We start from the raw sequence: 15,631 nt of genomic DNA, 5'->3' as shown, positions 1-15,631 counted from the left end.
TGCCACTGCCCCGACTTCCGGGAACAGGGGCCGCGGAAAAGAGGACCACGACGCCGCCTGAGCGCCGTCCACCGCAGCCCGTGGTGAGGACCACGCCGCCCGCAGCACTCTCCATGCCCCTGTTGGACATGGAGACAACACCGCCGCGCCAATACGCGGCTATAAATCCATTTTCGCCGCTCTCCACGCCCCAGCCGGTCATGGAGACAACACCGCCGCGCTCTTACGCGGCGGTGTTAAACACGAATCCCGAGTCGCCGCCGCACGCGCCTCCGCGCCCATCCCTCCGGACGGCGCCCACACCATCGCCGAAGCCCGTGCGACTCCAGCCGCCGCTCGCACCCGCGAGCAAAAAACTCCCGCCCATCGTGGTCGACCAGCTGCCTGACTGGCCCCACCACTTCCGCAAGCTGCGGGAGTTGCTGGGCCACATCCCCAACGCGCGCCCGTACGGGAAGGGCGTCCGCTTCCTGGCGAGGACCGAGGAAGAGTTCCGGCTCTACCAGCGGTACCTCACCACCCTGGAGAGAGCCACGGGACTCTCCTGGTTTGCGTACGCCCCCCCGGCGGAGCGCTCCCTGAAACTGGCCATACGTGGCCTACCAATGGACACCGACGTCACGGAGCTGGAGGAGGAGCTGCGCTCGCGCGGCTTCGACCCGCAGTTCATCCGCCCCATCCAGGCTCGCGAGGGAAGGACAGGCTGTCTCTTCTTCGCGGAGATCCGCAGGACGCTGGGATTCCAGCGTGTCTACGAGATCTCCGAGCTCCTCTGCATGCCCGGCGTCAAGGTCGAGGCGTGGAGGGGACGAAGAGGAGCAGCGCAGTGCCACCGCTGCCAGCAGTTCCGGCATAGCAGCCATAACTGCCACCGCCCTGCCGCCTGTGTCCGTTGTGGTGAAAACCATACGGCCAAGGAGTGCCTGCGCCCCCGGGAAGTTCCGGCAACCTGCGCAAACTGCGGGGGAACACACCCGGCGAACAGCTCTTCCTGCCCGGTCAAGTTGCGCGAGCTGCGTAACACCAAGGCGGGTGCGGCGCCCATGACCGGCGCAAGAAGAGCCGCTCCACCAGCAGCCTCCATTGTGGACCCCAACATCGAGCCGACCGCGCGGAGCTCGCTTATGGCCGCGGCGAACGGCCCAGCCGGGCCCAAGCCGCAGAGACCTAAGCGCATCCGCAAGAGGGCAAAACCGGCCCCCACTGCCACCACCATCGTCGAGCAGCAGCCAGCGCCAACTCCGACGCCGAACCAAGCGGTCGCCGCCCCTACCAAGGGGAAGAAGGCGAAGCCCCGCGCGGAGATACCACCGGCCCCCTCCAGCGAGAAGCTGGAAGTACTGGAGCAGACTATTCAGCTGCTCCACAACGTACTGGCCGCCATACGTTCCCGGACTGACCCTGTGCCCATCATCGTGGGAGGCCTGGCGTCACTGCTGGGCCAACTCACCGGTGGGCACTGACCATCTCCATCGGACTGGACCGGGGCTGCCCACATCCACTACTCCCCGTCGAGTAGTTAGGATCGTGGCCACCCCCCCCCCCCGGGGGATGAGTTGACGCTTCCAGTGGCAGTGGAAGAAGTCCTCTCCCCCCCTCCAGCCGACTCGACACCAGCTGCCCCGGCGACGGAGCAGCTCACCGGACAAGACACCACCGCCAGCTGACGGGCGCTCACTGGGCCTCCCCCAACGGGGAACCACCCGGTGGGCTCGACCTCGCTGGCGGCACCTCGGACAAGATTCACCATCGGGCTCACGGAGGGGCGACCATCGCCCGCCGTGTCCCACCCACGTGCCACGCCCGTTTCTGCGGGCGGCGACTGAGGCCACGTCAAGGGGGCATAGCCCCGAGGACGTCTCCCCGCCGCGGGCTTCGCCCGCGACGAGAAGAAGCAACCGAGTTGTACCATTCTTGTGTCGAACTCCGTACAGAGAACATCCAATAAAAGTAATCCGTGACAGTGAGCCATTGTTTAACTGGCGCTATGCGTCCTCCACAAAGGTCACTGTTACCTTGGGATCAGAGTATAATATTCGTACTCTAACATCAGAAGTAGAGGATCGTCCTGCTGCCCACCCATTATATTAAAAAGACTGCCACAAAGGATGAAACTAAGTTTCAAATACTCGTATTATCCTGATAAGATAATAATCGTGGATGGAGTCAGGATCGAGGATAATGGTGCCTACCTGCATTTGAATACTGTTGTTACGGTGAGTCGTTTTCATACTGGAACTTTATTGTTATTGACTTCATTTCTGGGTGTATTTTAATATTTAATAATGAGGAAATTGATTTCAAATTAACTTGGAAAGTACTATTTTTTATTTTAAAACAAAATTGACGAGACATATTCCCGCAATACGTGTCAATCATAATTCAAACCGCGTTTTCAAATCGGTTTTCATCATCGTCAAATCTTGGTATTTTGGTCTAAAAATGTTTTGAATTGGTGCAGACACGCTAACGCTGCGTGGTTTAAGCTGTATTTTCTCACTTCAAGCAATAAAGAAATGAACTTTCGTTAAATTACAACGTGATTTGTAACCTACCGTCATTAATAAAATCTTTATAAACCGATTGAAAGAGTCATGTGAATGTGATAATACACCTAGTTATTTTGTTTCATGTGACCACTGCTACATGATGACGAGTGAATGACAAACGGCGAAGGCGTTACAGCATGGCACAGTCTGAGAGTGGCAGCCGTGCCGCGTGTGTGCCGTGTGGTGGTGACTTCGTGGCAGCGTATTGTATACTAACTAAGCTGGCGCTTGATTGCCGATAACCGCCATTTCTTTTAATAGATTATCAGAATGACCGAACAATCTTCAGAAAGCAAGAAACGTTTCGATTCCAAATGTGCTAAAGTAAAATTATTACATCCAGGAGACTTTGTGCTTTGTAAACATACCCAATGGTCTAATAACAAGCTAGGTCCTAAATATTTAGGGCCATATCAAATTGTAAAAATTATTGGCAATGATCGATACGAAATACAAAGTCTTCGTCCTGGCCAAAAAGTACTACAATAGCTCATGAACATCTCGGATTAATACCAAACCCGAATTTAGAATGATCCGTGATAGCAGTTTACAAGAAATAAAAAGAAAATGGTTGTAAAGGTCACTTGTCAAAACAAGCCACAAAATAGCCTCTGAGTTCATCGAATATTTCTGAGACTGGAACTGCTGCTAATCCAAGCAACTAAAGCCTCTGAGTTTGGCAAACGTCCCTTTCACCATGATGTTGTTGAAACAAGCTATATTTTTGGCCGCTGAGTTTGTCAACTGAACTTTCAACCAGAACAAGCTTATAAAATTTAAGCCTCTGAGTCTGGCGAAAAGTAAAAACTATTTGGTTGATTAACATCTTCACCCATTTTAATCCGATCTTTGAACAAATAACGGACTAGGAAACTATTATTTTTTAATTTGTGAGATCGTATCGATGGAACGATATAGACTTACAACTGGGCGTAACAATGCAATTTAAAGAATGAAACGATTATTATTGAATTTGCCAATTGTAAGCTCGTGTCGATGCACCGATATAGACTTACAACAACTGACTTAACAGCACAAATACTTAGTTACAAATTGAATATGCTACTACAGTGAACTAAAAGATACCCTTGTTTCAGAATAAACGCAAGCTCAGAGCACGAGCTGCGTATCAGTATGGCCGTGATAGCGCGACAGCGAAATATTGAAAATCTAAATATTATGTTAACTGTAAACAACACGTGCGGCTAGCAAACAAACAACACCTGCACTTGTTTACGACACACGTGCAAGGTACGGTAGTGGGGACAACCCTTATAAGAAGGCGAGCCGCACGAGTTGTACCATTCTTGTGTCGAACTCCGTACAGAGAACATCCAATAAAAGTAATCCGTGACAGTGAGCCATTGTTTAACTGGCGCTATGCGTCCTCCACAAAGGTCACTGTTACCTTGGGATCAGAGTATAATATTCTTACTCTAACATACGCAATTAAATTATAATTGTTTCGATATCGCATGCATCGCGCTGTGAGGACAGCCTAACGCTTAGTTCACTACGCCATATCACTTCCTAGCTCCGGCGTCGACAGTGCTTATTGGAACTTTGGCAATACCGAGGACGAAAGAGGAAGAAAGAAACTTTTGAAGAGGAAAACTTTGGGACATATGTAATGGACGATAGGATGTCACACTGGGGGGTATGCTTAGTACCTATTTGTGTTTATCTATGTTAACTTTATCGCACGTATTTTATTTCGGGAAGCTGACTAGTAGGACTAACATGCACAACATGATAAAATTATCAACTGATTCAATATTTTTTTTCGAAATCCATGTTTGTTTTTTTTTCACCAATATGCGCGCCACGTGTTCTGTTCGTATTTTGATAATATATATAACTCCGACAGAATCAAAATATAATTTGTTCGTATTATAAATGCATTGTCGGATATAACTTATTTGAGTTCACAATTAGCACCAATCGACAAAACGACATAATTATATCGTCAGAATCGATAAAATGACCGCGATAAAATTTTATCACATTAAAGTTTTAAGTCATAAATCGTTCGCGTATGACGTAAGCAACAAAGAGCAGGCGTAAACAACTTATATTTTTACGCTTGATAAGTACTTAACTTACGTACCCAAATGGCCGCACGGGTTGCTCTAAAGCGCGCTGCGCGACAAATACCGCGGGATTCGACCACAAACATCGTATGCGATAGAGTGATCGCGCAGACCTTGCAGGAAAAATAAAATTGGAAAATCTTGCTTTTATCTGCTGTATTGATGAGACAAATTATTTTTTTCTTTATAGGTATCCGTATAGGTATACATTTTTTTTTCTTTTTACCTTGTTTTATCGTGTATTTGCCTCATGCGGCATTCCTAACTAGACCGAAAGTCAGTTAAGACAGCCAGTCTAAAAATAAAAAAAAAATCATGCTTCATTTCATATAATCAAAGGGTAATATTACGAAAGGCCAAGGCTTGACTACCATAAATTATTGTCCTCGAAAACGATTCATATCACCTTCCTTTAAAGGATATAAATAATTTATTTGAATACTTTCTTCGCGATGACTCGCAAATTGCCCAAGTTACGACCCAGTGACAGATGGACCGACAGTACATATTTTATTACAAGTGAATATTAAATATAAAATGTGAATCATAATGTATGTACTAATTTGGTTTTGTTCGTGACGGGTTATTGCTTATGATTAAACAGATGAACGCGATATGAGACGAGGTAACATTTTAAATCGTATTTTTTTAAACAAACAGTTAGTTTCTGATAAACAACCTTAAGCATTGTATAAAATTAAACAAGTCAGAGTGCTGATAGGTGAAGAGCCGTGGTTGCTCAGTGGGAAGAACGCTTGACCATTGTAAGGTCGCAGGTTTGAATCCCAGGCCTAAAAGACCTAAGGACCAACACCAAGACAAAACGTTACCTAACACACTAAAACAAATTTATTTAATTTATTGATATTTTTCGGGTCCATTTTATCACAACGACCTTTCAAAAAAAAAACTCAATTCTAAGCACTTTTCCTATATCAAACGTACGGATCTCCCGATAAAGAGCTTTTCAGTTATTTTAGAGGCCTAATGAAATTTGGGAATACCTAAAGGAAAAAAATATTTACGTAAGTCATTTGTTACATTAGTTGAGGTTTAAAGGTTCTCCAGGCTTCGTACGTACCTATTAACTAACCGTAAAAAACCGCCACCAACCCGCAGAGGAGCAGCGTGGTGGAGTATGCTCTATACATCATCATCAATTTAAGAGCCACGCTCTTGTCGGTGTAGCATTTTCCATTCCAGTCTATCAAAGGCCAATTCCTTGACTTCCCTATAAGACACGACGTTAACCTTTTCTTTAATCTGTTCCATGTAAGCTCTTCTTGGTCTTCCCCTTCCTCTCTTTCCCATATGCTCTATACATATAGGCTATTTATGTTTATGTACGCTTAAAGGTTTACTGTACAGAAAAGTGCCATCTTTTATAATCGGGCTGGCAGAGGAAGACCGAGAAGGACTTACATTGACCAAATTGGAGATGTCCTTAGAAAAGGTTTAATACGATCTACTCTGAACCGACGTGCGTGTATAAAGCGATTGATGAATGTGGAGGAAGCAAGAGAAGTGTGTCAGGATCTTTCTCTCTCTCAGGCCTTTACATCGTTATCAAGATCGAAGCAAATAGAATTCTATAGTCTCTGCTTACCCCGGTGGGATTAGGCGTGAGTTTATGTATGTATTATTATATTATTAATTAAGTACTTATAAGCATAGGCTTAGATTCTTTCGCGTTTACATTATAAGTGAAAAATTTCTTGTTACAGCGTGCCGGCACAAATGTTTTACTATCAACTTAGTTCAGTTCAAATATAACATATTCTCGTTAGGAATGAGGATATAAAAAATATTTTTTTGCTGTTACATTATTGATAAATTAAATGTTAATAAACTTAAATGATGTCAATCGGAAACATAATTGGAATACCCCACATTTGCAAACATCAACATTGCATTCATTTGCTTTGAATGAAATCACAGCGGTAAAATATTAGGACCAACTGTTCTGAAAACTTGATAAAATAGTTATTTTATTTTATTCAATAATAGTAGTAGAGCCGTGGAACCCCAGATAGTAAAACGCTTGCCTCTCACTTTGAGGTTGCAGGTTCGAAACCAACACATGCCTAAATCAATGATTGTCGAATTTGTTTTCGAATTCATATTTGGATCATTAATGATTATCACGTGAAGAAAAAACATCGTGAGGAAAAATGCAATTTCCGAGGTATGTGACCTAACCTGTATTGGGCTGGTTTTCCCTTCGCTGGTTAGAAGGTCAGACAGGCAGTTGCTTCTGTAAAAAACCAGACCTGTCAAATTTTAGGTTTTTAGGTTAGGTAAGCGGAGCCTGTGAAAAACAGAATAATGCTAGGGGGATGATTCAATAATAGTTTAGTAAGTGACTTATAATTATGATGAATAAATGTTCAGTAAGTAGATTTTTTTTATTCTTATTTCTACACTTACTCTAAAGTCAGGGTTTTCTACTTGGCTAACCCTCCTGGTTCGACTAACACACAGTTTTTAAAGACCCCAGGAAAATCGAGGAGGAACAACGTGTTCCCAACAGTGGGACATATAAACCGACACCATTTTGTGCCGAGGTTTTTCATGCAGCTTCTTTTCCTAAGCTATACAGGTTGTGAGAAACTGCAGTAGTTTTAGGCGGATGAGACCTACGTTATATAAAAAATTACTCGAATTGTAACTATGTTACCTACTGAATTAAGGTATTTTTGAATTTGAATTTGGATTCGAATATCTGCTTATTTGTAATCTACACTATATGATATTTACATTGGTCTTCGAATACAAAATCAATATAGTCAGTACTTCAAAAGTACAGAGATAACATTGTATAAAATAGATTTATATTAATAGATACAAAATATGCTTCTACGTACATAAAGATATCACGTTATTACTTTTATACATATAAAAGATACTTACTGTCAAAGTAACAGAATGAAGCTTTGGGTAAAATGAAGGAATTTCTGTATTTGGACGCGATAAACGTGAAATGCAAGATGGGAATTTCACTGATGTTGCCGCAATAAAATATCGATAAAATTCAACATGTCTTCATTACCGAATCGCAAAAGATGGAAGGTTATTCCTGATAATGTCGTTACATAAAAAATAAGCTCACGACTATATTCCGATTAGGGTAGTCAGAGCTACATCCATCGCAAGATGAACTAAATACCCACACCTCTTAGACCATCATTGGCCTTATACATCTGTTTCAGACGATTTATGACGTCATTGCCTCGAAGAAATGCACTTTCTTTCATGGCTGTGCAAGGCAATCCTAGAACAAACTCTACCGCACACTCTGCACCAACCAACTCTCTGCTCTTAGACCAACGTCATAGGTATTGCGCCGTATCGCCGTCTATAATGGTCGGGCCAACTGTGTTACTGAAACATGGCATTACATAAATAGCTACAAACAAGTATAAACTCATTAAAATCATAAAAACGTAGTACTTTATGAGGTGGGCAGGGCTACAAGTAATCAAAAGGTAATTTGCAGCCACTTTTGGTACATAATAATCCTAAAATGGGCTACTACGCTAAACTGTACGCAAAAAAAAACATAGATAGTGACATTGTGTCTAACAGAGAAATGGTGACTTCAGACATCGCGCGCCGCCTTGTTTTTTCATCCCCTTTTCGTCCCCTGAGTGGGTGACTTCCGGGATTACAACTATGTACTTCCCTTGATCTATCTCAAACTATCTTCATTCCAATTCTCCTCTTAATTTAGTGGTGAAAAACAACCAGACAGACATAGTTTTCAGACAGAATTTATGATATTATAGTGTCGATAATGAATTATGGTTTAATTTTCCTCTTTGGTATTTACTTCAGTTCGGTAAATAAACAACCCATTTCATAAAGTGTTGCGAATAATTTGCAAACGTTTCGACAGTACTTGTAACAGTTTACGTTCATCACCATCCGAATAAAATATATATGGTGGGGAGATTGAAAACAGAAAGTTGTGAGAACATGTGGTGAAGTTGTTGTTTGGGAAACTTTATGTTAAACTTATTATAATATAGAAAACGTTTAAAAAGCCGTTCCATAAAACCGGAGCCGGAAAGTCCGTGTTCCTATATCTATGCTCTGCGCTGGTATGCAATGCAACCCGTTTGCTGTCAACTTAATTCTGTCGGATTATTGGCCGATGTAAAAAAAAACTTAAAAAAAAAGTTAATAAAAATAATGGTCAAGCCAACTGTGTTAGTGAAACATGGCATCACATAAATAGCTACAAACAAGTATAAACTCATTAAAATCATAAAAAAAAAACTTTTAAAGGGTTGTTTTAGATTTCCGCCTAAAATTGACGAGTGTTACATAAATTTTACGCCCGTCGATTACCCATCCCTTTCTTTATCAGCAGATAAGAAAAAGTCAGGTACTTATTTATATGCGTAATTTAAAATAAAATTAGATAGTGTGTACAGGAATTACCACCAATATATGCATTATGTACATGCTACGGCGAATCTCTTTATACTGAGTGACTCTACTTCATTTTAATGCCGCTACATACCTACAATAAATATTTTAATGGAATAAACTACATTTTTGATGCATTTTCTTTTCATAATATTTTTGGAAATATTTTAAGAAAAATGAGTAAATACATTGTTTTAAGTTTACGCGGCAATTATCATAATTAAAACACATAATAACGGGTTCTTACCGCGTTTAAAGCAGGGATATGACACTTGCAACAGTGTCGAAATATCGGGAGTCTCATATCCCTGCTTTAAACGCGGTAAGAACCCGTTATTTTGTGTTTTAATTAAAATGAGTATATTTTTAAAAGTAAATTGTTACTAATAAAAACTTTATAGGTTATATATTGACGTTAGATTAGATATTATTATTATAAGGCGTATTTCAGATTAATCGTGAGTACATTGATGGAAAGGAAAAAAACAGTCGACAACCCTATTGTGACTACTTCTCCCACAGTCTATATTCGACTGTCAAACCCCGTTTTAAATCCGTAGATAGTTTATTATAGATAACGCAAATAAACACTTATTTGCATAATGGGATAAACTAAACATAGAATAATAATGCAGGAATGATTGTGAAATTGCTAAAATTGGACAAATACGTACCGAAATAGATGAATACAAACACATCATAATTATTGGAATACATAGTACAAAATTACCTATCCAATTTATGTTTGAACAAACGTTGATTTTCAATCATCCATTATCGATACCTATCACCTACCTGTGCGTGTTATTATTATGGAAATTATTCTATCTATATTACGTACTTACAAATATTATAAATGCAAAATCAATTACGTCATAATATAGCATAGATAATATAGAATGCGGATTGGTGGTTATTAACGACTGCTAATGTAGCCGGGACCAACGGCTTAACGTGCCTTCCGAAGCACGGAGGAGCTTGAGATGAAATCTTTTTTTTTTTGTGGTCACCCATCCTATGACCGGCCTTTGCGAAAGTTGCTTAACTTCAACAATCGCAGACCGAGCGCGTTTACCGCTGCGCCACCGAGCTCCTCACTCCGACTGGGCCCGCGTGGTGGTTTAAGACCCAATTTCCCTATCCATCCATAGGGAAGGCCCGTGCCCCAGCAGTGGGGACGATATTAGGCTGGTGATGATGAATATAGAATGAAGAATGAATGATATATAAAGTAGCATGGAAAAACCTGCACCGACAAGAGCGTGGCTTTTAAATTGATGATGAATATAGAATGAAAAGTGTGTTAAAAAAATGCAATAACCGTAGGCTAGGCTGATGGATTCGCGTTCTGAAAACGAATATTATAAAAGTACGTAAAAGAATAGTGGTAAAAAGCCGATCAAGTTCAAGTCCGATTCACACACCGTGGGTTCCGTACAAACTGCCGTTGACTTTGCCGTTATAAAACTATTGTTTCCATACATCGACATAGGTCGCGATTAGTTTCTAAACTGCAAATAAATTTGTGATCGTAAAAACATATTCTTTATGATCGGACAACTAGGCCCTAGGTACTTGGTAAGACAAAGCTGATTTGATTCTGTCGTACCACGTAAGCCAATATGGCGATCCCCGATTCGTGACCTCACATGAACTTCGGCAAGCCGATTGAAAGAATGATTATAGTAATTTTGACGTTTATTTGACAGTTAGTACTGGCTAAGAAATCGAAGTTCGGCATTTGAAACTGATACCCGACTCAACTGTAAATTGATGCTGGATACTTTTCAGTAACCGTGATCAATTTTTATTTCTTATTTTCACTGATATACAATAATATTAGAAACTATTTACGGTGGGCGACTGATTTTACGAACAATCGAATGAATATAGGTTGATATAATGTTATATCGGCGTATTTTGCGTGATTAAATACCGAAATACAGTGATTTGTGTGTCATGAAAAGAGTCGTATTGTGGGCTGCTGCGGAAGAAGAACGTCTTCAGAATCTCGAGGGGAATCGATCGCAGGATACTTTGGGAGAATAGCCAGCCTATAACTATTTCTGACACAGACTGGTTTTCGGATTTTTTTACTTTATTTGTGCTTCTTCTATCGGGTGTCAGGGTTATTACTGAGCCGCCATAGGCCCCTGACAGGACTCATGTAAAGACTACGTACTTACATCAGTAAGTAGTAACCGAGACCAACGGCTTAACGTGCCTTCCGAAGCACGGATCATCTTACTTTTTGGACAATCAGGTGATCAGCCTGTAATGTCCTACGCAAACTAGGGATCACAAAGTGATTCACTGGGATTCGAACCAGGGACATCCGGATCGTGAACACAACGCTCAACCACTGGACCACGGAGGCCGTTGTGCTATAAGACGGTTTTGATTCCCCAACAAATTGTAATGAAGGCTAAAAATTACCGTATTTTTGATTGCGTATATTTAGAAGCTTGATTTTTATACAACTTCAAGGGACGTGACATGTCAAAAAGGGTTTTGACAGACGGACAGACGTACCAACAACAAAGTGAGTCCTTATAAGAGTATTTCTTTTTGAAGTTCATTCACAATCCTAAATATAGCAAAATGTCTTTGATTATACCTGATTGACAACTTCAACAGAAGTAAAGGAAATTATTACAGAAAGCCTTTCGGAAAATCTCTTGTCTAATTTCCTGTGGGGTCCCGGTTTTATGTTTTGGAATATTACATAAATGTGTGTACTTAAGTATATACTAACGTGTACATTATATTCGCATTCGCAAATACTCGCATATTTCTTAACATTCGTATTCGCCAAAATCGTTCGAATATTTTGGTATAAAGTACCCTTTTAATGGTAAAAAACAGCATCTATGTATGTATAACATATTTTTTATGCTAGGTAGTCATTTAAAATACTTATTAAGGGTCGAAAAAATACAAAAAAAAATTTTGATAGGATAATCGCTAGGCTTAAGTGAAGATGGGCGTGATGCTTTGCAAGATGGGAAGACAAGAGATGGTCTAAGGCTGTCACTGAAAGGTGGCCAAGGGATGGTATGCGATATAGAATAGAATAGAATAGAAAAAGTTTATTATAAAAGGACGGCACACACAAAAAAAAGACAACAACATCATATCAAATTTCCACTAAATCAATTACAAAAAAGCAAGACGGATGTTTGTCGAAATGACCATAAGGTGGTGGTGGACGTCCTGAGATAAAAGGGCCTCACTCAACACAAGTCGCGGAGTGAACCACGACGCTGGTATTATGTGGACCCTGTTGATGTGGTATCGAGGTAGACCACCAGCCTGTTAGTCGAATGATATTGCACGCCAGAAAGCAGTGGATGAGTCTTGCACAGGACCGGAAAGGATAGCGTGAAAGAGAGAAGGCCTTTACTATACCCAGCAATGGGCGGATACAGGTTGAGTAGATAAGATAATGTATTGTTTTTTGCTTTGTGACTTGGAAACGAATCGGTAATTGAAAGATAGTTTCAAAAGAAAAAAACTGCTCGATTCTGGCTAGCCTAAATAAACAAAAAAAAATTCAGTATACCAAAAACTATTTTGTCAGATAGCAGATTAGTTAGTTTTTCAATTCAATGAACTTCAATCTTCCCAGTCGAAGTATTCCAAAACGATTCACTTTGTGTTGGTATGAAAAACAGTTCGGTGAAATTGGATTCTGAACCGTAGTTTTTTTTTCTTCAGGCGCAAATAACTGAAAAGTTTGATTTTTTCTATGCAAATTAGATACTAAAACTACACAAGTATTCGTGCTAAGTTCAGTACACACCGTCTAACTCTATTTTAAGATGTGCCTGTCATTTTCTAATCCGCCGAAAAGGAAAGGGACGGGTGATCGGCAGGCATAAAAATGGACACGTTGACGTCAAGAGGTTATATTGTTTTAGGCAAAAATTAAAATTACCCTCAAAATTTTACATTGGCCAATAACCCGACAGAATTAACTATGCTTATTTGATTCGGCCGGGGTGTTCTTCATTGATTTTCGAATGCCAATCATCAGTTCCTTTTCGATTCGGAAAAGAAAAATGATTGATAGGTAACCTACAACTAACTAACTTAACATTCATCATCAATTTAAGAACCACGCTCTTGTCGGTGCAGCATTTTCCATGCTACCTTTTTAGGGAAGGCAAGAGGGAAACCACTATTTTTCCCTAAAAAAGGTAACTTAACATTAACTAACTTAAAAATAACTAGATAACTTAAATTAAAATTAGGTGTGACAAGAGCTAATAACATTTATCATGTTAGAAAGGACACAATCTCGCTGTCGGATTTTACGACATGCCCGAAAATACAAACAAAGGAACGAATTCTATATTTTTTGTTCACTTACAGTCCAAGATAGAAACTTTCAAAATAGTAATTTTTAATTAATCCGACTGTGTGTCTACAACATTAAATCAGTTGATCCCTTTAGTAGGCCCCGAATACAGTAATGTTTGTTCAAAGTTTTAATTGAATGTGATTGCGGATTATCCCTGTGACGGACCATAGTTTTAATAGCATTTAGAGGTCAGAAACCTATTGGAAAATAAAAACTTTAATAAAAAAATATATTTAAAAGCTGAACGCATTCTATACGAACGCATTATTATATTCTCTTCCAAATTAAAATTTTGATTTTTAAATTCAGCTTTGAGAACAGGGTTAGAACCTTATAAAATATCCTAACTTTGTTTGAAAGCGTAAAACCCATTCAATATTTGAAATTACGAGTAGAACAATTTTATTATATTCAGTTCTGTGTCCGAACATGACGAAGTACCTAACCCCTTAAACTTTGTTAAACAGCCTCTTGAACTTATCAAAAACCAACTGAAATGAATAAGTCGAGCGAGTAAGTTTAGTAGTCGTACCTAGAAAAAGTTTGTGTCATCATCATCATCATCAGCCGTACGACGCCCACTGCTGGGTAAGATTGTGTAATTTGTATTAATTAAATATTCTAGAAAGAATCTAGACGAGATTCGAAGTACTTAATTTACACCAAAAATGCATGCAGGTAATTATTAATCATAACTTTCCTTTAGTACGATGTATAAATCTACACTCATAATGTAAATTTTACGCCGTTTTGGAAACCGAAATAAAACAGTGAATCATATAATAAGAAACAATTGGGTACCTACCTACAATTATTTATAATGAATTATTGCGAAAATACATTTTGTATAATCCTCATTAAAAAACATTACTTCTGTTGTAAGGACACCCACAACTTGTAATTGATTAAATTGACACTATAAAGTGCAGTTCAAAACTATGTAAAGTGGGTCTAAATAAACAGTTATCATTTATGTTTATAGCACCAATTATACCCCATAAATCCGTTATCTATTTGACTTTTAATTCCAAGGAATTCAAGACATTATTATGCATAAAATATCGAGTAAGTACCTAACAAGTAACCACAAGAGCTATTATTGTTGCAGGTAACACTATACTTATCGTTAACATAATTACTTACGAACTCCTTGACTCCAAATAATGAGGGCCAAACTTATCACTCCAAGTACATTGTCAAAAGTAAACAGGACACAAGAACTACACTTCAAAAATAAAACTTTAAATTAAAAACCAAGAACTAATTCCAAAAAGTTTTCAAACTCCTTCCAAAGTTTCAAAAGAGTTCGGCACTGAAATGTTTATCGGCGGCCATTATTTTATTATTATTTTTCGAGCATTTTTTACTTTTTTTATTTTCGCGCGTTCCGGAGCGAGGGCTGCGCGCATTATGCCTGCGAGCGCGCGCGGCCGACGTTCGTACACGAATGGCGCGAAACGGCAATGGTCTTGCCTTTACTGTTCCCGCTACTGAATCGCTCTACTTTTAATACTATCCCATCATTTTTGCAACCGCCAGCCAGTATAAAGAGGATTAGGTACTTTATTGAACACTGACCGCTTTTACACGAACAAATTAGATTAAACGAAGGAAAACTTAAGTAGAAGTTTTCTGAGAAGAATACTGGTTCCCACGTCACGAATTCATAATATATGGCGTATGGAGGTAGACAGAACCACAAGTAATGATACAGAAGACATCTTGCAATCAGTTTTGAAACGAAGTTCTTTCGAAGATGAACGGTTAGTTTTTTTTTATGTTACTCATTGTATTTTAGTCACAATTGGCATTAACTACCCTAATTCAGTACTATAATTAAACAACAATTGGTAGAAATGGAGAATATTATATTTACTTTCAATTGGTACCTATAACCAATTGTTTTTTTTTTCGTTTTTGAACTATTTTTTTTTAAATTTAGACCCGAATTTTAGGTTTTATTATTTTTACCGAAAAACTAGAAGTCATATCGATTCCGGAGTTTTATTTTGTAATCATAATATCTATGGTATTTTGGAGAAAAAACAATATGAAACAAAATCAGGGCATATAAAATACTGTGCTTCTTAAGGTACCGAAACTTTATTGATATAAGACTCATCCATTCTAGGTATTCCAATAGTGGTTGCGAGGTGTCTTCTAATTCCTCGTGGACTGTGTACCTCAGGGTCTTGAGA

General features: G+C 39.8%; 1 protein-coding gene across 1 annotated transcript in view; it reads right to left on the bottom strand.

Moving 5' to 3' along the window:
• LOC126366674 (cardioacceleratory peptide receptor) overlaps positions 1–14,892 on the bottom strand; it is a 219,904-nt gene extending 205,012 nt beyond the window's left edge. Inside the window, exon 1 of the mRNA XM_050009878.1 lies at positions 14,577–14,892. The gene's annotated coding sequence lies outside the window, so the exon portion shown is untranslated. The remainder of the gene's footprint in view (positions 1–14,576) is intronic.
• Positions 14,893–15,631: the final 739 nt, after the last annotated feature.

The sequence above is a fragment of the Pectinophora gossypiella genome, chromosome 5 (genome assembly GCF_024362695.1).
Source record: "Pectinophora gossypiella chromosome 5, ilPecGoss1.1, whole genome shotgun sequence".
NCBI lineage: Eukaryota > Metazoa > Arthropoda > Insecta > Lepidoptera > Gelechiidae > Pectinophora > Pectinophora gossypiella.
The sequence above is the reverse complement of the archived record's forward strand: the minus strand, read 5'-3'. Positions and strand labels throughout refer to the sequence as shown.